Raw genomic sequence first — 23,719 nt, forward strand, 5'->3', positions numbered from 1 at the left:
TTGAGACGTGCAATGAAACAAAAAGACAAGCAAGCATAAAAACCAGGGTGACATTGAGCCTAGTCTGTTTGTAGTGGCGACGCTCGCTCAGACGTTGTGAAGTGAGAGGGATTGGGAGTCGCGACGCAGAAACGTAAAACGTTTGCGCGCTTTCGATCGGAGACGAAAGCCAAGACACTGCGACGTCTCTCTTGGCAAGCGGCTCTATGTTTTCGTCTCCGCTGAGGCCCCCGTAGCGCGTATTGTTCAGCGCTGCAGGGCGGTATTGCCTAACGCGCCGTTATAGTTTCGCCAAGCTACATCTTCCCGGTCGAGTGAACGTATGAGGCAATCCATCGCTCACAGAGCTCCTCCGCCAACTCCTGGTTGGCGCGAGTCGAAATGTCAGTAGCTCGCCCGAGTGACCAATCTTTGGACGAGTGAGAAAATACAAATTGTTTGTTTCCATGATTTATACGAGAGAAATCCTTTTTCTGAAGTACTGCACGAGTGGAATGTCTGTTGTGAGCACGATTGCGACGTAAACCTTTTAAAAAAGAAGGTAAGTAAAAGGTTGTCCTTCCCTGAGCCACCCGACGACAAAAAAGGTTGATGTGAAATTGCTGTTCCGACTTTTCTTTCAGAGTCGACTGACGCATTGCCGCGTTTTCTTTATCTTTTCTTGTTTTCAATGAAGGTGGCCCGAGAACATAACCTGCGCGCGGTAGCTGCTACTAAGGGTCTCTGTACACATCTGCGTGAAATGCGTCAAGAGTTCCCCCGCGAGAGATTCGCTGCCGGCGTCATCCGTAGCGAAACAGAACTGGAGGTTGGGCAAGCCGTAGGTTACTTACTGTGCTTAGACAACGCGAAGAGATATATACTCTTGCCAGGTGTCTCGTCGCGCTGTTTAAACAGCGCGACGTAATGTTTGAGCCTTGCGAAAGAGCGGACTGGTGGAACGCACCCACTCGCTTTGTTGCACACTAAAGCGCATGACGAAGGAAAAAAAAAACGCAGTATTTTTTTCCCCTTTAGACCGAGTCACTTTTGTCGCTTGAGCGAGAGAGTGCAAGGCGGTTGACCGATACGGAGTCAGTCGCTTTTACGAGTTGTTCTTCTTCCCAATAGGTGACCTCTTTCGTTTAACCTTCTTCGAATACTTAGCGATCAGATTCCATTGATGTTCTCTGTTACGTTGGTGTAGTAACTGCTTGCGAAACGTCCCATACACGTCTGATTGTTTGCTTAGGAGCTGCACTATCGTCCTTCATGGCGCGTAATGTAAAAAAAAAAATGTCAACTACTCCAAGCATGGACCACTTCGTCCATCGCGCCCGTTTTTTTGTTTTCTTTTTGCCGAGCTGCATTGATTTTTTTAACTGGACCTAATGTGAAGCATTATAATACATTACATCGTGTTTTCCTCTAACGTAGCGATATCGGAATTTCACATTTTCTTCAGTATTCTCAGTGGATAGACGATTCACAAGACACAAAAGCTTCACGTGAATTAATGCGGTTTGGCGGCGAATTTGTCTGTGCACTGTGTCTCTGGAGCTTTTAAAAGTTTTACTGATTCCTGGCCCTCAGCCGTCGGGAATCCGTCTTGCTTATAGTAGGGTGTGAAGGAAGACCAGAAAGAAAAGAAAATGACGAAAAAACAAAAACAAAATCTGAACGCGGTCGTACTCATTTCTTGGCTGTGCCGCAAATTCGACAGCTCTTGCCAGCCGCCTTGGTCACACTGCGAACACGGCGACAATGGCCGAAGTCTTTGTAGTGCACGCTACGCACGGCAGCGCACTGGTGTTATGAGTGCCAGTGCAGGCTGCCATGCCTGGCCCAAGTGCAGACGGGACGGCGCCTGCCGCGGTTCTTCTTGCATCGTTAGCGCTCGGCTACTTCACCGAGTACGAACCTTTCTCTGCGTTCCTTCCGACGCTCCTGGTCTTATATTGGCGAAAGGGCGGTAATCCAAGGTGGCATAATAATCGGCATAAAGGAAAACCAGACAAGACACGGAGCGAGGAGGAGGAGTGCTCACCGTATTCCCATTAACAACTAAAATTTACTTAGATGACGCGTAATATATGCACTGGCTCATTTCTTGACCTGCTTCCTTGCTCTTAACGCGAACGTTGTGGTGGCTTCAGTGTCTTTTTTTTTCTTTTGGTGAGCTGGGGCGCATGCGCCGGTAGGATGCATAAATTCCGTTGAACAAAGTTTCATTTGTTGGCAGCCCTACTACCTGCTGTTGTTCTCCTTCCGTCGTGCATATTTAGTGTTGCACTCTTTCTCAGGACTGAAAACGAACGACTGTTCTATTGAGCTCAGTTCGAAGCATGCGTGGTGCTCTTTTTGCAACCAACCTTCGCGGCCTAGCGGCGTTAGATGCGCACCATGGAGTGATACAGAATGAAATTCTGTTTAAGGCAGCGTCATGTGACCGCTCCCCCGTTATAAGCTGTCTAGACGGACCTTTTTGCACGCAGTCATGTTGTTTTAATTTGGGAAAACTGCACCACTGAGAGGTTCACGAACATTCTGTGGTGGCATGCGGGAACTGGGTTGGGAAGCTGGCATATTATCGACTGCGTAATGCGCAGCCTCAAACTCAGCAACGCCGAAGGAATGCAATTCCGTGCAGTGAGAGGTTATGTGCACCACAAATGATGACGAACATAGAGCGCTTGTCCCGTACAGGCCGGCCTGTCGTTTGAACGGTTGCACAGAGAGAAATTTGAAAAAAAAAAACTGAATTATGCACCTCGCATGCCACATTCCAGATATAGCATGCCGAGCCAAGTCCAACAGCACGCCCTTGATATGATCAAACGGGCATAACTCGGCATACAGCGGCACAGGCGATGTATTCGCCTTGCGTACGCAGTCGTCGCATATTGATCGCGTGCAGAATATGCTTACGTCGCACGCGCAACGGCGCAGGCATCTCGGATTCAAATTTCCGCACAAACAGCGAAACATGATGCGGAATTAAGAGCGCATTGGTACTTCTGCGTCGATTCGGCTGATTTCCGCGGTGGGCTGGCGTGTGTCGAGGGATACGATGCTTCCCGGCCTTGTTTGTGTCAAAAAGGCAACTTTGCAAGAGTCAGCTAAAACGCATCGGCACCTTGAAGCCCGAGGCTGCATCGCACAGCAGCAAGATATATACTCACGGTCGCGTTCTCCGTGATAGGGATAAAATGTTTACGTCTTGCGCGCCTTGCATGCGTCGGGATATTTTGGCGCAGAGGGGTTCAATGCGCGACCGCGGAAAAACTAAAATGTGGGCAGTAAAACCTTTACAAGTCCTCTATACGCCTCTGGTCTGTACAATGTACTGCCGCGCATAGGTCGCCATTCCAACCTTTCAGAAAAATTAACCGCCTCTGAGCTTTTGTGTGTGTTCTTTGTGAGAGTGCGCGAGCACATTTTAGAAGCGAAAGGAGGTTTAGCGGAGATTTACAGAAGCAGGACGTAATATTCCGGGAAACGGCTCGAGGCTGAGTTGCATTCGCGCAGTTTTAGCGTTAGAAACCCAATCAGGGCGCGCAAACCTTCGGCCGCGATAGCTCAGACATCGACGGGACCGCGAATAAAGGATGCCTCTCACTGGAAAGTGGTCCTGCCCTGAACAGGTAGACGTATTCCGTACTTAGTGCGCGCATGCGCGCCTGAAGCAACGCGGTTCGCTTCTCAATTTCTGTCTCGGAGCGCAAGTCGCGAGGACTATTTGTTAATTTCATGCTGAGCGATGAAACAAATGTGAGCATTGAGAGCAGAAATGCGCTTCAAAAGCTTTTCACGATCTGAAATTTCATCGTTCCATGAGCATATCACGCATTGCGGGGAGTTAAGATAAATGGCTTTATTATTTCCCTTCATTCATATAGAGCGGCGTTAGTGGACGGGTCACTTTGGGGAAACGGGTCGCCTCCTACTCAATGCGACGCCTGCGGTGGCTTCTTTTTTTCACTGCAACCTTCCTTCGCGATAGGTCTGGTTTTCACAACCGCTTTTTCGGCCAGTTTAGCTTTAGTTTTTTTTTTCTTTTTTTGTTTTTCAAGCCTTCGTGCTAGCGTGCGCGCTTGTTCCGCTCCATTGCGTCCAGCAAACGCGGCCATGCGTTTTTAGTTTTCCTTTCCGCGCTTCCATACGAACGTGGAGCGCCGTGAAAAAATTTAAAAATATATATAGGAATGTATATTTGGCTACGCACACAGCCTCCACGCTCCTTTGACGCGGTGATTGAGACACAGCGAATGGCGCCTAGGCCGAAGCCAGTCCCAGTGAGAACTTTGCATCACGTCCAGCACCCACGCACCGCGGCTTGAACCGAAGCTCGGACTCACTCGGGCGTCTGGAGAGTTCAGGTGGACCGTGTTTAATGGACGCCGTGGCTTTGAAAAGAAATGCTGCTTTCAAAAACATCGAGCGAGTGGCCGTCATTTTTCAGGAATCAAATATTTTCCAGCCCTGTATTTCCCAGAAACCAAAGGTCATTGAAGCCAGCCAATGAAACGCAGTGGAAGTTCAAAGCGGCGAACCATTCAAATGCAGAGTGATCGACAGAACTCCGGTTCTGAATAGGCATGCAATGCGTTGGGCTTCGTGAGGGAATGAATAGCAAACCTGCGAAGTTAGTGATGTGAGTGCTCACGACACGGTCATGGGTTTCATTCGTAGCAGACACAAAAGAAATTTGACGGTAGTCGAAGGCTGCGATCGTGCTTTTCTTTTTGAATTGAACTGCTATTCGTGCTAATCTCCAGCAAATGTGAGAAGATGAACACCTATTTTAGAGAGGAAAAACGTTATTTGGAGCTTTTAAGTCAGCCTCAAAGTTGGTAGTCAGGTTGCTGCACGAGGACCAGCTGGTGTTGCAGCTGGTCCGAGGCGAGCCAAGAACTCCATGAACTAGGGTGTTGGTATACGGGCGATGTGGTGCATGTATGGCTGACGGCAATTGAAAGAGAGTTTCCACAAGAGAAAATTTTGAAAGCTGTTCAGCGCAAGGCCGGGGAAGTGAGTTAGGGTATGCCATGGTATCCTGGGGATTATAATTACGCTTAAGCTTAGTAGCACATCAAGCACAGCCTGGTAGAAAAAAAAAAATGTCAGAGCAGTCTGAGGGCTCTTCTACTTGTCGTTAAGTAAAAGTAAAAGACACTCCTCAAGTAGCCAATAAACCGGTAGGCAATAAATATCATGAGGATCAGTTATTAAACGTACCTTCAGGACAACTTTGATTAATGGCTTTCTTTCGCCCACTAATAAATTTTCAAAACGTTTCAGAATTCTTTTCTTTAGTGAAATGGGCAAGGCGGCACCAATATAGAAGCTCTTGGCTGAGTGAATAGCCTCGAAAATCCCAAAAGGCAAAATTTCGGGTGAAATCATGAGAGACCAAACTATTTTTCTCATGTGCTTTGCTTTTTGTTTTAAATGTATTATAAATCTCTTACGCCCATGTTGTATAATTCACTACTTTTCATTGTTTCGTTCAGAATAACGCGATGTACACAGGGGAAACCTAATTTCTTGGACTAATCGCAAAGCGTGTCAGCGTGGCTTTCGCTAAATTCATCGAGATGTGTTCCGGGGCAATCCATCAGAACTAGAGTAATCTTTCAGCGTTTTTATAGGGGCACAATCACGCCAAGAACAGTAAATCTCATCCCGTGCTGAGCATCCCACGACATTAAATTGTTCACAACGTGTACAGTTGTAGAGTGGATTAAGTGGCCGTAATGCGCAGCAACGGAAGTAAAGATGACGTAGTCTCAAAATTTCTCGCGCATCGATATCATTTCCTGCACTTTTTTAAATTTTTGTTGCTTTGCTTTTCTTTTACTTTCTGTTTTGTCCTCATGCATATTTGCTTTCACAGCTTTGTGCATAATTTCGCACCTTTCCTGCTGTGTATATAAGTAGCTAATTTTACTTCGCGTTCGACCCCTCGTAACTGGAGTGAATCTAACGCAGTGTGAAAGTTTTATACGCAGTAGCTCTAATTTCTCGAGCACTTGCTACTTTTTTTCTCGCTGTTGGTTGGCGTTGTTATTCATAAAGACTTTCCTGTAGAAATGTGTTTTCGCTTGCTCATTTTCTGTACTATTTATTTTTGCTTTTGCTTTATTGTGCATAATAGCGAATAACGTTTTTACATGGTCCTCTAGCAGTTAGCCTCAACCTCGCAAAAAAGAAAAAAAAAGCGTATTGTACCGGCACCTGCAACTCAGCCACCTGACGTGAGCTCCAAGAGGTGCTTCTCAAACTCCAAACTGTTTGCCTAATATGCAATGCACTTCGTGACTATACTGATCTAACTTGTGAAGAACGAATTGCGGTCCCTACTCAGACATTAGTAAAAGAAGCCGCCGCTTTGGTTAAGACTCTCTTCGCGCTGGTCTAATGCATATATCTTGAACGGAGAAGAGAGAGAGAGAGAGAGAGGGGAGAGAGACAGAGAAGGGAAAGCGTTCGGAGCCTTCGGACTACCCAAGGCAAAATCATTAAAGTAAGGTTCAGCTGCTGTTGCTGCGGGCACCATGGGGAGGAAGCCGGAAAGAGCACGTCATTGGACTGGACTGTTTGTCGGCTCAGCTAGTGCTTATAAATACGCTTAGCGGAGCGCCGGCGGCGAAGCCTACTGCGGGTGCGCGGCTCCATAATGAATGCAAAGGCACCGCTTGCGGAGTCGATTTCCCGAGGAATGGCAAATGAGGCAGCCGGAAAGGAAAAACCTGCGCCTTAAGTACCTCTGGGCGCGGGAGCTTCTCTCGAAGCGAGCGGTTGCAATGGAGCTCGCCTTGCGCAGGTCTGCACTTCTTTTTGTTCAGTTAAATCAGAACTTATAATACTTCGTAATGAGAACAGGACGCCAGAAGTGCACGTGCGTACAATATGAAGAGGAATAAAAGCGGCGTATTTATAGGACACGCGTGCTGATGAGCTAGCAAGGAAACAGCCACAAATGGAGCGTGGGCTGTTTTTCGGGTTCGGAACCGAATGTTCATTAAATGTGCAGCATAAGAAAGTACCGAGTGGACTTTGGCGAAGTGGTGCGTCAATGAGACTGATACATATAAAAAGGTATCGTATACGACAGAAATATCGTTCACCACTGGAATGCGCAAGTAGCCCCTCTAAACGAAGCTTTTCAGTAATGATTTTGCAGGTTGACGTTAGCCAGCTCTTGGAACATTCAATCTACATTATTTGTCCCTGATATCACCGCCCATTACGGGGAGCAGAATCTTTTACAGGACCGCGAGCATTGTGTTTGCTTCAAGCAGATGCATAGAACGAATGCGCCTCTCGCCGCTAGTAGGAACCATCAATGAGATGCTGTTCTGAATAGGCGCCGCTTATGTCAACCCCATCGCTTGGCGTGTGGATCAGTCGTTGATTTATTTACAAGGCAAGCGTTTTCCTTACCAAGCGAATATCTATCGGCCTGGTGAAGTACTTGTTTACTGAGGAGCAAATGCGATTTTTGAAGTTATTCGTCACCGGCCATTTTACACCCGGGTGTTTCATTTTTTGTTGATGTTCGTTCCCAGCACACAGTTCTGTCTGTCGTTCCAGTTCCTGCACTGCACTGCTCTGTCGCCTGTCGCTGCACGAGTGTTACGTTTTAGGAAAGCATAGAAGTCCTTAGGATGCAACCGCGCAGGCTGCGTAGTGTTAGAGCATTAGCCTGCTGTGCGGGCATCCCTGGCTGCGAGCTAATGCTTCGCAAAAAACACCAGCATGTTTTTTTTTTGTAGTGCGTTTAAGCATCTTTGGTTTATGCGCGGTTAGTTTTACCCACGCAAACCACGAGGGCATCTCAGAAAACACTGAGGCGAGGGTAGCCACATCTAAACTGTGATCGAGTTGTCTCATAGCCCAAACATACACGGACCATGCAGCAGTGGGCAGGTGGCCGGCAACAGGCACCTGCCCACTACGGTCAGCTAGCACCCATTTGTGCTCACCTGTGTGCCCTATGACCTATGGGGCTAGTTTTAAAAAAAAATATTGCAATAAATTCGCGCCTTCGTTTCATTCCAGAAACTCGTACACGAACTCCGGGTTTCCTGGGCGTAACCATGACGCAGCAGTCTTTGAAGTGCCGCGGCTTCCAAATAGCTTATCGTGGTGGTTCTCGCTTGCCCCGAGCGACATTCTGAGGCTGTTTACAAATCTCTATATGCCCATAGAAAGTAATCCTACACATCACATATGCGCACGTAGTGATTTTGTGAAATCACCTCACACGATTGCATAATCTCAGTAGAGCAAGCCGTTTGGCTATTTTTGAGTCGTGTTGCTTCGTGATGCTCAGAACCCGGTGCACAATCAGGCAACCTGCGATGATCTCTGAAGACAGGGTTTCTTTTCTCACGCAAAGGATCAGTTTGCCAAATTCACGCTATCGCAAGAATTAACGGAACATAACGTACAGTCCGGTTCATTCTCACGCTGAAACACTTTTGCGAACTCACATTTTCTGACCTCTTGAACGCACCGCCACCGGTCCAACATGAAGAGAAAGAGAGAAACACTTTCACTTCAGCGCATGACGTCAGAGACGTTCTCGGCGGAAATCGCTGGCAAGGTTTGTAAAAAGGGAGGCCGTGCGACAACGGGTCCAGGTACTACACTTGAAACGAGAGCTGCGAAGCGAAATAGTATCAGCGTGCTCAACGAACAGCACACCCCGCTCACCCCTCGTTCCATCGTAACACTGAAAAAAAAAGAAACTTTATAGCCTGAAACAGAAAACAGAACGAAAAAATCCACTACCACCCCTTTCGACGCCGACGGAGGCCCTGAGCGGGGAGTGCTTTTACCGATCCAATGAAGACGTCGCGAGATAATGGAAGCGGAACCAGCTTTTGTACGAAACATTTGTTTGTTGTGCGCTATTTTTCTGTTGCTGTTTGTGCACAGCGGAACCGAGAGAGTTCCTACCAGCTCGCTCGGTGCCCTTTTCACCGTCACCTTTGCCCGAAAGTTGTAGTTTGTCTCTTAGTGACGTGACAGATCGGGGCAGGGCTGAGACATGTGCACACGACACGCCTGTTGGAACAACCTTCCCGATGCATTTGCCGCTCCGCAGCCGGCAGGTGCCGAGGTGAGAAATAAGAAGCGCGATTTAGGCTTGCATACAAACTTTTAGGCTTTTGAAGTGTTCAATCAATCTCAATTACATTGCTATACGATATAAGCCTGAAATTACTGAAATCAATGGAAAATTGTGCGAATGTTATTGTTTTTTGTTCTGTGGACTATAAGAGCTAATTTAATTCTTAGCCATTTTAGATATGAGGTTTGATGGTGCTTTGGTCAGAAGTAAAGTGTACTTGTTTTTTGTTCAATTTCCTATTAAATTATCGCCTGTCTAAAAGGACCAAGCACTTATTTTTTTTTTTTGCTAATCAACTCCACTGTGACACGCGATACATCCTTCGTTTTTCTTGGTTTCAGTGGCGGTCAGCTTCTTCCGTACATATATCGTAACGAGCCTCTCATCGGCCTAAGTTGCACTGCATTCTTAAAGAAAGGTCGTATTACTTACTAAGGCAAACCTAGCAAGTGCTTGTCACATATTGTGCTAGGTTCTTGGCAACTGCAAGTAGTAAATTGCGTGGTTGTAATTGTTATTACGTCAAAGAGCTAGTACTGATCGGGAAAACCTAGTAACAAGCGCTAGCATTTCGCCTGTAACCAGTGTTAACTCTATTTGAGTAAAACCTAATTATGAGCATAACCAGAACTAAGTGTGCGTTACAAAGATGCTGCTAGTAACAACACCGTTAATGAATTCCGACTCTAGTAAACGCTACTGACTTGTAGGAAGCAATTTCCATGCACGCTAATCAGCTAGAAGTTGATTGTTGCGTATGTGAGTAACCAGACGACAGAAAAGTGCCTTCTGGTTGCTCACTTTTGACTCATTTGCTGCCACATCACCTGCTAGCTGCATTAAGAAAAGAAATGCTGATCATCTGCACGCAAAGTTATACAAGTGCCAGAACCCAGACTTGCTTGCGTTTCTTTAACCATGCTAGTATAGCCACGATGTGTTCATTCAAATGGGCACGATTTTGCTGCAATTCATATGGAAGTCGAACAATCAGCACGGGTAAACACACAGGCTTTATTCTTGCTGACAGCTACTACTAAGGGAGATGCAGGCTGCGTTCATTACAAGGAATGTTGGGATCATAAAACATGCATTTCTTTGCGCGGTGGTGGTGGTGGTGTAAATATGCAGGTGATATTAGCCTCGCATTGGTCTGTGGGCAACTGCTCCAGCGGTGTCACTCATTTAAGTGATTGCGCCTGTACCACTCTTCCATAAGGCCAGTGGCCGCTAAAAACTTCAGTAGTGCCACAATACATGCAGAGGAAAGAGCGCGTTGCTGGGATACATATTTATTAAGTTGCATTTCATCACCATCACTGCCCGACAAAGGCCTCTCCCATACCTCTCCAATTAATCATGTCCTGGGCCAGTTGCGGCCACCCTATCCCCGCAAACTTCGTAATCCCGTCCGCCCACCCAACTTTCTGTATTTAGTGCAACACGAAGACACGCATAGACAAGCCTTATTCCTTCGCACCGGTCGTGTCTTCATGTTGCGAGGAGAGCTACTGAACTACTCTGTTACGCCCGGGAACCGAACCGAATAAGCCAATTCGACGAGTCCGGGGATTTCCAAAGCTCCTGGGCATGTGGCCGCAAGTGCTGAAAAACACACCTTCGTTGAAGGAAAAATAGCGCCACTGACAACTGAAGAACGGCATGGAAACGAAGAAATGGAGAGGTGGTCGTTTCCTTTAAGTTTCTAGAAGTGTCGTAATTCAGGGGCTTTAGCGTTGTCTACCTTTCCTTCCTCCACGTTGAGCTGTCACCGACGCCTGTATTGACAAACGCTATGGTTTCATTGTGTTCTCAAAGAAGACCGTTTCAAATCTCTCATGCAGTTACGATGCCGCGGTCTCGCTAAAGTTTTGTAACTCTGGTAATCCGTCATTTGCAGCGGACGAAAAATGATACATGCATACAGTTCCGGTTTGTTTTTAATTTTCATTGCAGTGTTCCGGCTGTTCTCAAATATCTGTGTCAGGAAGATCGGTGTAATTTAGCCTGTGTTCCGGTGCAGGTCGTTATTGTAGAATCTTCCAGGTTTGCTTCCCCATAACAGCACCGCATACTACGTGTTTTGATTTAAAAATTATTCGGCAGAAGGTTGTTCGCTTCACAGTTCGCTCTATAAAGTGAGACATCCATGTTTACTCATGCCTGACACATGCTTTTGACGTCAGGACGCTCACGCGTGACATCCTAGCTGCCTCAACTGAATGCACTGTGCACACTCGGCAGCCTTGGATACCGGATGAAACTCATGCGATGCCATTTGGCAGCGCATCCACCCTAATTTAACGAGATGCTGTCTCTGGTGATGAAGTTCACTGAATTGCGGTGGCTTAAGATTCCTTCGATAATTTCGCTAGCCAAAGTTTACTCTTTGCGACTTCAAGAAAAAGTTCAATTCAAGGGCAAGTGAAGATGTTTCAGAATTCGATGAGTTTGAAAGGACCGAATGTGTGAAACATGCCAGTAGAGCCTGCGAAATCGTTTTGCCCTAGCATTTGAAATGGCGATGTAATCGCCGAATAAAACGGCGTCGACGTTGAGGCTTCTCTGCAGTGCGCAGCGACAAGCAGAGGCCCCAATAATGATGTCACATACGACAGCACTACGTTTCCAGCGGATAAACAGTTGTTTCATGGAAGGAAATCAACGCCATTGAAGGTGGGCCTCAAAAAGCATTGTTTCGCGGCATCAGACGACACACAGCAGCATGCAGGCGAATGCAACGGACATCTGAAGCTTCGGCAGTAGTGAAGTCAGAACGAGTTTCCTCACATTTTCCTAACGCAGTGAGAAGAAGCCTGAACATCGTCGCAGTTTTAATCGACGATTACGTCACCATTTTAAATGCTGGTGCAAAAATACTTTGCATGCTTTATAGCAGCTCCGTATAGACTCGAATTCTTGAATAACCTCGAATTCTCATGAAACCATTTCGGCTTTTCTTTAAGGGCACTTACATGAACAGGCCAAAAGAGGGTAGAGCTGAAATTTGCCGTGTAGTTCAACGCAGACGCTATATCGGGTCAAACCGAGCGCGTGATACGTCGAGGTGAGACTGCCCACTTGCACGTGTAAAAAGATTGAGGCCGAACATTCCGGCCCGCTTGGCCAACCGCATGAATACGCCGTGAGGTCCAGGAAAGAGAGGAGCGGGATGTGAACTCCAAAAAAAAGTTTTTTTTCTTGCTGATGTCCGACACCGCCAAAGCGCGGTGCGAAGCCGGAGTGCCCGTTCCTGTACGTCGACTGAGCATGCCCACTTTGACGCTGTTCGCCGCTGTACAGTGGCGGCTGTCTTCCAGTTTCACTTAAAAACAAAAAAAAACTATCAAGCCTTTGTTGCCCGTGGTAAGCCCGTCGAGAAGGAGAAATGTGGGGGAGTGTGGGAGAAGATAGACACCTTGAAGAAGACGGATATCCCATAGGAAGCGGCCAAACGCGCGCGCCGACGGTGACAAAAGAATTTCCCTTAAATCGTTTCAGCCGCTTTCGCGCGTTCCGACTTTGCGTTCCACCCATAAATTTCTCTCGAAACCACCGGAATAAAAAAAAAAGGAAGCGCATTCGTACAGTACAAAAATGAATAAATAAAAAAGGAAAGGACGGACCAAAAGAACATGCACAGGGCCAGCATCGCATGAGCAGAATTTTGTAAAGGGACAACCGATTCCCTTAACGTCGTCTTCTTTTGCCCTTTTTTCTTATCTTCGTACGGCGACAAAAAATCGTTCAGGTCCGTTTTTGCTTTTCCGACGGGTAACAGCCGACGGACGTGCTCTTTTTTATTTTTTCGACACAACTTACATCGAGTGTTTAGGTCTCGTTTTTATTTTTTTACTTTTCCTTTTGGCGCAAGGACATGAAAACGAAAGAAACGTCGGCGTGGGATCGCGCGAGCAAACCGAGTCATAAAAGGAAAGCGGGAAAGTCAGAAACTCTTTCGCCAAGCGTTGGCCCGGATGAGCAGAGACAGAAGAACAAGAATAAGAAGAAATGAAAGAAGAAACAAAACAATGGGGCAGGCATCGGCGGCCTGGCTTATCCCGAGGGAGCTGTTCCTCTTTGAGACAGAGTGTGACAGGTGAACAATGCGAGCGCTCTGCGAAATAAGGAGGAGGCGGCGGAGAGAGTCGGTCGGGAGCTTCTCCCTTTTTCCGAGCTGGGCCGCGTCGACTCGCAGGCGCAGCCGGGCGCTTCGGAAGCTGGGGAAACAGAATCCCGTCGCGGCCGTTCTTCCAGGGCCGAGAGAGGCTGCGCGAATAGTCGACCTCCACGCGTTGCTTGCGAAACACGGGCGCGAGTCAAAGCTCGGCGGCGCAGAAGGCTGAGCCGGTTTGAGGAGATTGGTAAACGAGAGAAGGAGAACGACACGCGGAGGGAAGAGCGCAGAGACGCTCTAAGCCCGAGTTAAGACGAGAAAGAAAGCCTGAATAGCCGTAAGACGAGAGCAGTGCAGATTTTGTTGCAGTTCTGCCTTATCCTTGAGTGCTTTCCTCCTTATTCTGACCGTGAATTCTCGACTCGCTCTGGGGAGAAAAACACGTCTTTTCTTTTTTGTCTTCCATCGGCTCGTCGCTTTCTTCGGTCAATGCCACCAAGTGGATTCGCATGTCTTGAGCCCCGCATAGGTCTCCTCGAGGTAGTAGATTATCGCGCAGGTATACCGCGGCACTGCCCAGGCACCGGAAGCGCTACGACGCCCAAAGGCATCATTCATCATATCTTGCTCGCAGTTGCAAGTTCAGCGGCTCTGGACCGGTTATCCGTGATATTTATCTCACTGGGTGATGTAGTCAGCCTCAAAGGGGGTAAACACAGGCCGCTTTCACCCTCATCTTCCCTCAGCCACATGTGATGCGTTGAGGTCATGGTGATGAAGGATTGCGCTGACATGGTCAGGCAAGGCAAGAACTCCTTCAACAGCCAGCTATGGTCACCTGCATCATTACCTTGACGTTGAACATTTCGGTCTTCTGCAGTAAGAATGTACTCTATAATACAGCTGTAGCATACAGGCCCATGCCTGTACGTATGTATGTTTTAACAAGTTCGGCTTCAGTTTCGGTTATACTGGCCTCTGCCTGTATAACTGAAAATGAAGCTGAGCTTGTTAAAAATACACCCTCTCAATATAGATGGAACTGTGTTCTGTATAACTGGAAATGAAGCTGAGCTTGTTAAAAATATGCCCTCTCAGTATATATGAAACTCTGTTCTGCATAACTGAAAATGAAGCTGAGCTTGTTAAAAATACGCCCTCTCAATATAGATGGAACTCTGTTCTGTATAACTGAAACTGAAGCTGAGCTTGTTAAATATATGCGCTCTCAATATAGATGGAACTCTGTTTTGTATAACTGAAACTGAGCTTGTTAAAAACACGCCCTCTCAATATAGATGGAACTCTGTTCTGTATAACTGAAACTGAAGCAGAGCTTGTTAAAAATACGCTCTCTCAATATAGATGGCACTCTGTTCGAGGTACAGAAAACAAAACAAAAAACACGCGGGCTACTTGCCAGTTAAATTTTAAAATTTTCTCAGCCGAACAGCATCCCACTATATTGTATGTATTACACTGTTCTGCCAATATTTGGAAGACTAATATGTGGAACAGCGTTCCATGTAGGCTGCTGAACAATACTGAATCATCACGTACCCTAATGCTTCACTGCATAGCATTAATGTTCTGCGGGCATGCACAACCACTCACCGTTTAGCGTCCTCGCACCGCTTGCTTGCTACGTTCTCTGCACAGATAATTAAGTATTTTGTTGGAAGGCCTCTACTGAGTTCCAGAAATAACTTCAGTAAAACGGAAAGTTGATCTGGCTGCTACGTCACATTAGTATAGAAGGCACGCAAAGAAGCAAAGGCGGCCTGGTTGTCGAGAAGAGTGTTGTCGGCGCTAGAGCGCTCGTCTCGGCTGCTTGCTTGCCCCTGTCTTTCGCGCTGTTTTGTGCCTAAAATAACCCTGGGTATGAAGAGGCGTTCTCCCACGGTTGATGATGGTGAGAATAAAATACCGTTGAAAAATCCTTTTTGAAGCCCGGTGGCATCTTCTCGCCTGGGTTTAGAGTGAAATCTATATAGCAATAGGTCTGGCAGAAAATCTGCGCAGTAAACTCAGTGTACAAATAACTTGGAGCGGAAATACTGGAAATAGGCTCAAACTGCATTTAACCCACTACTGCTGCCCACGCACTTCAAACAGTCTCGGAACATAAACGCAATACGACATACGTGAATCACAATAAACTTTGACGTAAAAAGAAAAGAAAAATACGATGCCACTCAGGAACGGTGCGAGGAATACCAATCAGAAAGGTTGTCAGGGAAGTTGACGCAGTCTCTCAACTGCTTTTCACCACGTGTTCACAAAAGGAATTCATAGGATTGGACTGCGAAGAGCTGGGGATCAGAGCAAACGACGAACATCTCAGTAACCTTCGGTTTGCTGATGCCACTGCCCTGCCAAGAAGTAGCTCAGGGAAGGAACTGCGGCGGGCCTAAACACTCAAACAAGGTAGGACTGGGGGTTAAGTTGAAAAAGTCTAAATCAATGCTGAATAGTATGGTAGATGGGACCAAGGGCTTGAGGTGGGCCGCGAGGTGCTAGAAGCAGTAAAAAAATGCATTTATCTAGAGCCGGTAGAGACCGCAAAACCCGACCATGAGAGTGCAATATATAGGCGAATTATAATGCGGTGATGTGCATTCGGAGCAGATACTCTCAAGTGATGAATAGAGAGTTTACCAATATCCTCCAAGAGAAAAGTATATAACAGCTGTATCTTTCAAGTATACTCACCTGAGCAGCAGAAACAAGAGAATAAGGAAAGACAAGCTTAGGTTAAATTACAGTGGACGCAGCGAGCTATGGAAACGAGAATGATAGCGGCTACCTTAGCAGACAGGAAGAGAGCAGAATGGGTTAGGGAACAAACGCGAGTAATTGATATCCCAACAGCCTCTGCTGCTGTTAATGATGATGATGATGGAAAACGCGATTATGAATACCTCCCGCAAGTAGAAGGCAATCTCCAGACGCTGGCCGGTGCGGCTCTCTTCTAAGTGAACGTAAATGTTGGTTAATTTTTAGCGGAGAGAATAAAACATTGTGGTTCTGTGAGGTGTATGAAAGAATTTCTAGAACCAGTCACCGCTACATCCGTGTGCTGCGCTCAGTAAGGTTGAGACAACATGAGCATCGCGCCTCCTCTCGTCTATGCCATGTATCGACCGTCCTCTTGTGTGTCGAAATAGCGTGGTTGTTCACTCTGCATCATGGCGAACTGTAAACGACCCAAACCGAAATAAAAGCTAACATCGTGGACACTATTTTTGCTAGAGAATGGTTTACCACAGAGGACGCTACAATGTAGCGTCAGGTGGCGCTAACGGGAAGGCTCCCGGAATCCCTCGCATGTGGGGCCGTGGTCGCACGTCGAAGAAATAAATGCATAGTAGCGGCGATTCGTATACCATCCACTGCGTTCACTAGATATGTCTGTTCTTAGGTTTGTATTTACATGATTTCGGAGACGCTGCGCCGTTCAATGACGATAGTCAACAAAATATGCTGCTCAACGTGACGTAGTGTGGCGCATGTCTGTGCAGTGTTTCCAGTCGAAGCGATGGTCGTGTCTGCACTTCAATAAATCTAAGGCTGTGTTCTTCAACTAAGCTCCTCGTCGAAGGAACAAATACGACAGCGCGAGAGTACTCCACGCCTAATTGGAAGTATGCTAACACGGACCATTAACGTAGATAAAAGTAGAACATAAGGCGGACAATACAGCTGCAGGCTGACTGTCTCTTACAAAAATTTTTGTTGAAAAATTATTGAAATAATATTGGCCAATGTTGAGCAATTACCTTGAAATAACTTTGCTTTTCTCTTGATGAAACGTTGAGGGACATTAAAATCTCTTGAATATTGCCACTGAAATACCATTTAAATTATATTCAGTACTTTTGTGTTTAAATCTTGTTTTATTTTTTGATGTGCAGAAATTTTCTTGTTTTTTTTGTTGCAATTTTATTTAGCACTGCCACTGCAAAGAACGGGAAAAAATTCATGTGCATGCGTTCCTGTTACAGTGGAAAACCCATGCCGTGCAATTCGCTGGGTACATCTTGATCAAGATATGCAGGCAACCAGTGCTCACACTTCAATATTGCAGCTCGTGTTGATTTGGTGCTGCAAACACCCAGAGGAGGATATTGTGCACACACACACACACACACACACACACACACACACACACACACACACACACACACACACACACACACACACACACACACACACACACACACACAAGTCGGAATAGTACCCACAAGGGCTGTAAAATACTCAATGACTGAAAATCCACTGATGCTGGTTTAGCTTAGGTCCATCCTTATATATACTCATCCACAAGGTTCTATCGATCGACGCAGGTGATAAACTGGCAGTCATCAAAGTTATCGAAATTGTTATTGCGGCTATTTGTTTGTATTATTTGCCATACTGTTAATCAGGTTCATATGCTACATTATGTTAGTGGAATACCTTGGTACCTTCAAGAAAACCAAAAAATAAAGCCAATAGTAAGAACTGCTTTTGCATGAACGCACATAGAAACCTCCACAAAACGTAGCGAGTTGTAGCATTGGCACTTTTCGTTCCTGTGAAAGGGACAGTTTGAGCAGCTTACAGGAGACTTTGCCGGTGCTGCGGTCTCACTGAGCATAAAATACATGGTAAGACTGAGGTACATCAGGCGTATCTATATCAGGCCTACATTTCTTAAGTTAGCGTCAGCTACATGTTCGCCTTCAAAACTGAATCTCAACAGCATGTACTCAACAAATACTTCGTTGCAAAGTACACAACGACGATTTCATTGAGGCTTGTTGAATAAACTTAGTGACTGCGGAATTAGCACTGAAGTACAAACAAGCCTGAACAAAATGTAAACGGAAACTTAATGCTCATTTCTGTGAGAGACGCACGTCTCTCAGACCAACCTCTGCAGCAAACAGAAAGGGAGATAACACGCCGTGGAGATAACACGGTGGGGAAACAATTTCCCCGATGCCGTCCATCGGGCAAATCGTTTCCCTTTCTGTCATGCCGCAGCACGTTCATGCGGTCACGTAAAACGCCCCGTGGCCAGAGGCGAGGCGAAAATGCGAGCACAAAAAATGCCCCGGCGCCCCGTCTTTTTCGCACCACGGTCACGTCCAGCCGCGGCTTCTCAGCTGTCGGCCGGCCAAGGTCAGGGATCACGACTCCGACCGACCGGGGCGGCAGTTTGTGTATCCGCGCATCCGTTTTGCCCCGGTCGATAGTTTGCAGCGGGACAAACAGCGAAGCCAGCGCGCTTGCGTCCGTGCAGATAGAAATGTATCTGAATTCGAGCTGCATGTGTGGATTCAAGAAAGCAAAAAATATATATCACAAAGAGCTGTCATTGTGCACTCCTCCACGCCGAACGAAACCATTATAGAAAAGTAAAACTCAGAGAAGGGTATTGTATTTTTTGTGTTTTGTTTGAGTACGGTCATATGGCGTACTTCGAGACTGTCCATATAAACTATGAGCACAGTTGAGGCTATCATCGTGCAAGAGCTTCAACGGATTCCGGCTCTTATCGTTCGCCAGCATTTACCTGTAAATGTTTTGAAGAAATGTTCCTTTCGAGAAATTGAAGGAAAAGATATTCGCAGAGCCAGGTGTGGCTGAGAAAGACCATCATATTATCAGCAGCAGTTTAGCTATCTATTTTGTCTTTTATTCAGCGTCAGCTTAGAACTGTTGCTGAAACGTTGTTCGATTGCTGCAGTACATAAACTGTGCGTGGACCATTTCGTCTGTTCGCTTCTTCCTTTTTCTAAATTTCTGACGTACACTGATTTTAAAATTTTCAGGAGACACTTCAGCGTCGCCATAATGGTATAATGCGATAGCGTTGGGGCCTCCCTTTCAGCGGTCCTCTTTTCATATCACTTCGCAGACACGGACACAGTTGATGACGATGATTTTTTATGGCGTAATGGCATCTGAGAGACAACAGTCGGACAAGGCGCACAACGTCTCCCTTTAACCGAGTCGAACAAACGTGTCTCAGTATCCTGGTGTTTGCATATATGACTCGGGGTCCAAGGATCACGGGTTCGACTGCCATCTCTCCCCAATTTTCTTTCCAGTGCAGTTATTTTACTTTACACTCTAACATGTCATAACGGCGTTTGAGCCATGTTGCGACCTTATCTTCACAATTCACCGTTTTAATCACTGTTCAAATTCGCCTCTCCACGTCTGACGTCACTTTTTCAACCAATCCGCATATTTTCGCTCGCCGCCAGCAAGGCAGGCAGAAGTCGGCAAAAAAAAAAAATCTACTGCGTTCTGCGTCATGCCGCTCCATGCCGTTTACACAAAGCAATTAAAACCCGTGCTTTTTGGGCTGTTTAGAACGCATGAAGAGAGCTCGCACCTCTTGCTCTGTGCTTGGCGTGCACATAACAGAACGGCGTACACGGATGCTTTTTACAATGGTGCATGCCGTCTTCCTATTTGCATCAGTAAAGGCATCGGTTGTCGCAGCAGGACTGCTCGTTGAAGTGATGACCGATATGTTTCTGAGTCCTCGTAACCAAGGCCAGCAAAGAAACCTTCGCGCATGCATTGGCCAGCTTCGCCCAATCAGCAGGATCGAGTGGCCCATGGAAGCACTGATTTCTTGCACCACTAAGAACGGAGCTGATCTCTAGGCCCCAGAAAGAAGCTTCATGCAGCAGCCACGCCAAGCGAAGAAGAGCGGCAGGCCAGCTTTTTGTCGTCATCGCTGTCGTCACGCTTAAAGGAGTTCTCTTGAAAAAGAAGAAATTGGCATCCTGGTATACAGCTCTTTTTTATATCCATACGCGTCCAAAATTGGCCAGTGTATTTTTTTACAGCGTACGCTGAACTGGACGAAGCCTCTCTGTTCAAAGCTAGACAAAGTGAACGTCGAAGAGGTCGAGCGTTAAGGAACAATAGCAACGCAGTGAGGGTAAATAGGCGGCAAAGAGCAAAAAGGCGAGGCCGCTTTTCAGGATGCGACCCGGTGTCCGGGCCGCGGGAGATAAAAGCAGCAGAGGACTGCAGCCGCCATCAACGTCCACTGCCGGAGTGTCCAAAGCGCCGAGGGAAGACAAAGGCGTCGCGGCGATTAGGCGGGACCCTCTGATAACGGCGGCAGCTCTAATCCCGAAGCAAAACAGTCTCGCGGCTTCGGAGCGCCTAATGAATTAAAGCGGCCCGGCCGGGCCGTGAAGAGGGCTCGTGTGAACTGCCGCCGATATCTGCCTCGCAGCTGAGAAGTGTGGAAGCTGATATTTACAGAGCAGATCGGAAGAGAGACACGCGCAAGGAGGGCGAGAGTTGGTTTGAGGGCGCCGACTACGGCTCGGCGACTTCCGGACACTGAGTATCATTACGCGTTCTCCGGCGGTGGGCAGCGGGGCGGCGATAACGGGGCGCTGTGAGAAGCGTGAGTGATTAATTGGCTGCAGAAACACGACTCCTGTCGCCGAAAGGGTTGCGGATTAATTAGGGCACCGCTTGTTTTCAGCCAGCGCACAGCTCCAAGCACCGTGGCGTATCTTGAACTTACACAAAGTAGACGGAGTAAAACAGAGGAGGATATTGGAGCTGTGACGCAAGTTTGAAATAGGGCATTATTTTACGTAGCCTATAGGCTCACAGCAGCTGCATCCGCGTCGTTGTTTCGATTGATCTGCTCCTGGAGAGTAATGTGCGTTAGTAGGTAACCGGGACTTTAAAGAGGCAGGTATACCCCTTTCTTTAGCCTATGCCCAATCAGGCGCTTGTTGAATGAAAAAGCAAAAAATAAAGCGACCTAAACTTGGCAAGAAAAACTGAGACGCAGGGTAAGCGTTAGCACACAGCTGCCGTGTGCCGTGCTTCTGCGAAATTTGAGCGACTTCTCTTCCGCTAAAGAGCTGGGTAAGATTTAAGAAGGTAATGAGAAAAATATGCTCCAGTCCAGGCCGGAAAGCAATCGAAGCGACTGCCTCCTCAAACGGTAGTTCTTCCAAGAGTTTAAGGGAAAAAAATTACGCTTTATTCTCTTTCCTGCGATCGAGGAGAGAAAACAAAGGAGGAAATCTGTTCTTGAAGGCCAGACGATTAGAACCAAAGCTTTCCAACGTAGCGCATGTGAGAAACAACGAAGACAAAATCGCTTATATAAAGTTTGCGGGAAGCGTGAAATGAGTTGAATGCGACAGAACCGTTACTTCGTTGCCCCGTCTTATTACAGAATAAATGCAAGCAATGCTGAAAAGTGCAAGGGAAATCTGCAGATAACGAAATTGAAGAAAACAGGGGGATAGCGAAAAAGAACGAATAAGGATAATTCTCGCGTCTCCTGCGATAAGCACGCGAGGTTGGAACCGTTCCGTAATGGGAGTGAGCCTGTTAGCGGAGGAAAAAAGAAAAAAAGGTCCCGAAGAGCGCAAAAAAGCGTATTCGTGCCTTAGAATTATAAAGCGATATAGAAAAGAATCGCATTGGTTGTCATCTTCGTACGGAAGCAGCGACAAAGTAAGAGCTCATCGATTTAAATGGGGCAGAAAAAAGCAGCGCCCTTGCAACGGCACTGAAGCAGCCGACTAGAAAAAAAAAAAGTAAAACCCGAGAGGAAAAGAAACGGTAGTCGCGCACCTGATGACCTCGTCTGTTCGCCTCGGTCCCCGCTCGTCACGGTCATTAGGGATGGGAGAATAATCAGCGGACCGCCTCCCTCGTCTGCGTTCGCCCCTTTATCTGGCTTTCGTTGGCGCGCTGGCGTTGTTGTTTCCTTTTTTGTCTTTTTTTTTCCACCTCGTCTCGCAGCCTCCGGAAGCTGCTACACAACGGTAGCAGTGGGAGGAACAGCGTTGTTGCGTTATCCGTGCTTTCGGCTCGTTCACGGTGGACACGTCTTTTTTGCTTTATCTTTTCGGGAGCGGTTTCATCCTTATCGGCGGCGCGGAGTTTCCTATAATTTGCTTCCCGGACCATGCCCGGCCGGCCGCTTGTGTGTTTTCGGGGGTGCAACCGCTGGCCGTTGCGCGTCCCAGCCTCGGACGCGGACGAGCTTTCCATCCAGTACAATGGTCGGAGCCGTCGTCGTAAGCGGAGCCGAAGGCAGGAGTTACAGGGGGCGATTGCAGCCCGCCCTCTACCAGGGGAAGGAGAGCTCACTGGAAGAAGGGAATAAGGTTAGCCACGCGTTCAATGCGGCGGAAAAGAATTGACGGCCGAGAGCGCGCTCTATGCGTTCCTCTGCACAATTAAGCTGTCGATAAGCCCCGAACCGTTCTTGCGGCCTGGTATACCGAGCGTTGCGGTTAACCCAATCGCTTCAATATGCGTAACTTGATTCGATGGGACCATGCGATGAAGAACTCGATGAGAAACGCTACCATGATTCTCTGTGGTTTTTACTGCCACTGTTATTGCGAATCATGAGCTGACTGGTTGAGGGCTGGTTATGGTCTATGGTTTAGGGGTTTAACGTCGCAAAGCTACTCAGGCTATAACGGACGCTGTAGTGAAGGGCTCCGGATGATTGCCACGACCTGGAGTCCTTTAACATGCTGTGTCATCGCTAGTAGACATGCCTCTAGCATTTCGCAGCCATCAAAATGCGACCGCGGCAGCCAGGATGGAACCCGCGTCTTTCGGGCCCGCAGCTGAGCATTATAGCCACTGAGCCACCGCTGCAGCTGCGTTTAAAGGGCGGTTAGGTAGCGTAAAGAGGTAAATAGATAACAACTCTGCGCATTGACTGCACTGAATTCCGGTCCTCTCTACGCTACTTAGACGCATTGAAAGGGCGTTTAGGTAAAGAGTTCCGGAATTCGGTGCAGTCAGAACGCAGAATTTCTTTTCTTTATTTTGTGTGCGCAGTTGTGGGTATCACCCTGTAACCGCGAGACAGAGAGAATTTAACTGAAGTCGCTGCTTGGCTATGCTGCCCTCACGCTGCTAAAATGAAACCGTCACCACCGAGGAGAACTTAGGAAGAGGTGTTAAGTAGCATAGCCGGAGCCCAATGAATGTACAACTTCATTGACAAGGAGGATTCTCGCGACGTAGGTGGGCCCCTCAGTCCAGTGCACCAGTGGCCTTTGCAGTCTTGTGAGCCCTGTCGATCAGCTTGAGCTGTTATTCAGGCTTCGAGCAGGAGAGCGCAGCCTTCCACAGCTCCGGTGTTGGTGCGTTGTTTATTGGCGCTGCCTGCGTTTTCTGACAGTACCACGTAGTAGTAGTAGTAATAGGTGGTTTATCAAAATAATAATAAAAAGGAATGATAAGATTTTTGCTAGTCCCGGCATCTGCCATCAATACTGAAGCACCTGAGCTGGGGCAGCGGAAATAAAGGATAGCAGGCAGAATGGAGAAATTAAATGAAAGAGGTGAGGGGACAGGAAGAGAGGATAGGGGGAGAAGTAATATGTACAAACTATTTACACAATAAGAAATGTGTACAGGTTGCGCGCATGATTAGTTCATGCTGAAGCAAGGTCCACGTAACG

At 47.2% G+C, this 23,719-nt stretch overlaps 1 protein-coding gene across 5 annotated transcripts in view; it reads left to right on the plus strand.

Annotated features, from left to right (window-relative positions):
* Nucleotides 1–23,719, plus strand: part of LOC144128093 (adenylate cyclase type 3-like) — a 394,302-nt gene that overhangs the window by 163,791 nt on the left and 206,792 nt on the right. The gene's annotated exons all lie outside the window — the stretch shown is intronic.

The sequence above is a fragment of the Amblyomma americanum genome, chromosome 4 (assembly GCF_052857255.1).
Source record: "Amblyomma americanum isolate KBUSLIRL-KWMA chromosome 4, ASM5285725v1, whole genome shotgun sequence".
NCBI classification, from domain to species: domain Eukaryota; kingdom Metazoa; phylum Arthropoda; class Arachnida; order Ixodida; family Ixodidae; genus Amblyomma; species Amblyomma americanum.